General features: G+C 35.1%; 1 pseudogene; it reads left to right on the top strand.

Annotated features, from left to right (window-relative positions):
* Positions 1-363: 363 nt before the first annotated feature.
* LOC113189343 (small ribosomal subunit protein eS4, X isoform pseudogene) lies at positions 364-2835 on the top strand (annotated as a pseudogene).
* The last annotated feature ends 668 nt before the right edge of the window (positions 2836-3503 follow it).

Here is a 3503-nt window from a genome sequence, read left to right as displayed (position 1 = left end):
CTATTTTATTCATTTGAATTCACCTTGGATTTACTAAAGAGAGAGAGAGAGAGAAAAAAAAAGACCTCACAATAAATGAGAAGGTGTAGTTAACAAGGTACTTTAGTGGTTCTTCATAAAATCCATGTGGTGGTAAAGCGAACATCACCCTAACCTCAAGTTACACTGTTTGGTGGCCAAGGGTTTTATGGGGTGAGAGGAAGTGAATTCATCATTAAAAGATAACTAATTAAAATTAAAGATGGAATAGGCCCTTCACCTTAAGTTATGCCCACACAATATCTCACCGTTCTTGCTTCACATTCAAAGCATTTTAGAAAAAAGAAGATAGTAACTACAAAGTAGGCGACAGAATTTACCAGGATGATATGCCTTCAAGTCGTCAGTGGAAGTAGGTGGGAGGTGACCGGCTGAAGGGAAATGGACTCTTCTTGTTCTCTCCCCATTACACCTTAGATGTCATGGATATCCTGGCATCTATTTACATTTTCAGTTTCAGCACTCTCAAGCGATACTAATGGCCTTGATATACACCATGTACACACTTAGAACATTTTGCTGAAAATTATATTTGAAATTGCTTTCCTTTTAATAAAAATAAAGCATCACTATTTAGCAAATGTACCAAAGGGGGAAAAAATGACAATGTTTGCAGTCCTGTAATCAAATAAGCAATGTGTTCATCTAGGTTGTCAAAAGACAAGATTAGAACAGATTTAGCCATAGATTTAATTGGCTTTTATTCTGGATTTATGAATTGGAACAATCTCATTTCTATAAAATGGAAAGGGAGTTTCCACTGGTCAATGGCAGAACAGTGGGTTTTCTAAGGTGGCGACACAGAAACAGAATAATACAAAGAAGCTTGTTGGTTAATGCCCAGTTAGTTCATGTTAATCTTTTAATATAAAGGTTAAAGCAGAGGTTTTACTACAAAGGTTAAATACAAAGGTTGAAGCATAATTAATTCCTAATTATACTGACTGTGGTAGAGTGGAATCTCCTATTTTCAGGAAAAACTGGTCTGTTTGAGGATCCCTCTGCTTCCTTTAAATTTGGTTATGTGGAATTTTAACATGAATGATTTCATTTTGGTTTATTCTTTTCTTTTGGGGCCTGATAGAAGAGCTTAGCTAAAAAACAATGGCCTTCCGTAGATTTTTCTTTTGCAATGTATCTCTAAAATAATGAAAAGCAAAATTTTCCAAATATATGCCTGCTTTTGCTTTTTCTTCCTTTTCTTCTCCTTCTTCTTCTTTTGTATTGTACGTTTAAATTTTCCAGGTCAGGAACTACATCTGCCATTGTCATCATGGAGAATCCAGAATCTAGTACAGTGTCTGTACTACATGCTCAATGAACACTTTTTTTGCATAAATAAATATGTTAGGGACTTTCCATATTATTACATATCTTATAGCATCTTTTTGATGATGTGTAGCATTCCATACTATGAATGTATTGTGATTTATTTAGCTTTTTTTTTTTGATTACCTAGGCTATCATTGATTTTTTTACTATTGTAAATGAAAGGAAATATTCATGCAGCAAAATATTTTCTTAGAAATTCCCTTTGACTCTTGGAATTGTTGGTACAAAAAATAAGTAAAAAATAAACACTATAATTGTCAAAAAACCAGTAAACATATTTAAATATTTCACATTGGCATATATATGTGTGTGTGTGTGTGTGTGTATGTGTGTGTGTATATGTGTGTGTGTGTATGAGTATGTGTGTATGTGTGTGTGTGTGTATGAGTATGTGTGTATGTGTGTGTGTGTGTGTATATGAATATGTGTGTATGTGTGTGTGTGTGTGTGTGTGCATATGTGTGGGTATTTTTTTCCACACTTTGTGACTTGTAGGTTTTTAAGGACAAGAAGTATGAGAGAAAAATCTATTCCTTTATGAGACTTTTTTTTCTCAAGTATACATTTTATGAAAAAAGTTATATATCTCCAAATTTTCAAACTGTAAAGACTATTGGCATTATCCTCTTTTGATTGTCAAGAGTCAATAGTAACAAGTGTCAAAGATACTCTTTTTCTTCTTTCCTTACCTAGCGTAACCTTGGCTTGTGGTCTCAAGAAGCATTTGAAATAGGTAACAGCTTCAAAGTCATGGAAGTTGCATAAATGGCTGACATATTTGTTCCTTGAGTACCCACCAGTCCCCACAAGCTAAGAGAATGTCTTCCTCTCATCATTTTTCTATGGGTCAGACCTAAGAATGACCTGTCAGGAGATAAAGATCTGCATGCAGTAGTTCATTAAGATTGATAGCAAAGTCCAAACTGATATATGCACCACCCCCCAACCTGGTTTCATGGATGTCTGCATGGACAAGACCTAAGAGAATTGCCTTCTGATCTAGTACAGCAAAGGGTCACTTTGTTGTTCATCATTGTTCATCATCTTACACCCAAGGAAGCTAAGCACAAGTTGTGCAAAGTGAGAAAGCTCTTGTGGGCACAGAAAGAATCCCTTATCTTGTGATCCAGGATGCTCACAACATTCACTTCCCTGATACCCTCCTCAAAGTGAATGACACCATTCAAATGGATTTGGAGCAAGACTTTGATTTCAAATTTGACACTGGCAATCTGTGTATGATACCAGAGGTGCAAGTAACTTGGGAAGACAGAGACATCCTGGCTCTTTTGATATGGTTCATGTGAAAGATGCCAGTGGAACAGCTTTGCTGCCCAGCTCTCCAACATTTTATTTGTTGGCAAAGTCAACAAAATATGGATTTCTCTTTGAAGAAAAAGAATTCATTTTACCATTGCCGAAGAGAGAGACAAGAGAATGGTGGCCAAACACAGTGGTGGGTGAAATGGTTTCTAGTTGACATGTTGGAGGTCTCTGTTCTTAGTTAAAAAATGTATATATATATATAGATTGATTGAATAGATACTCAATTGGCCACTGAAAGCCAAACTCCTTTGTCAGGATAAATGAAATTTCAGGAGGCGAAAACATTTTGTTGAATGGTGATCAGTAACTCATCCCAAATCTCATTTAAGCAAGTAAATACAGCTGGAGCAATAATGCATGTCCTAGAGGTGTCAGGCGAGAAAAGATTTAACACCACACAATAAACTATAAATAAACAAGATAATTCTGAAGAACCACTGCACATTCATTTGTGTCAAAGAAGGAATTTGGAAATAAGATAGCCACCAACCAGCAACTGTGGTGATAGTAACATTTCAGAATTCATTAGTGGAGAAAGAAAATTCATGATCAAGAAATAAAAATAAAGGAATTTTCCAATCATCTTTTGATTCTATAAGATGATGTAATTCACCCTCTTGAATATGACCCTTTAAATGTGTGAAACAAGAGAATGTCGTATAATTCAAGCATTTCCTGAAGTCCATGAAAGCAACTCACTTAAGCTTTCAAGTTGCATATACAATGGCACTAAACAGTTTCATTTCTAAAAACATGAAAAAGAAAAAAAAAAGCACTGAAGTTTAATAAAAAAAAATCTGTGATAG

This window comes from Urocitellus parryii, chromosome 2 (assembly GCF_045843805.1).
Source record: "Urocitellus parryii isolate mUroPar1 chromosome 2, mUroPar1.hap1, whole genome shotgun sequence".
Taxonomy (NCBI): domain Eukaryota; kingdom Metazoa; phylum Chordata; class Mammalia; order Rodentia; family Sciuridae; genus Urocitellus; species Urocitellus parryii.
This window is presented reverse-complemented; position numbering and strand designations above follow the sequence as displayed.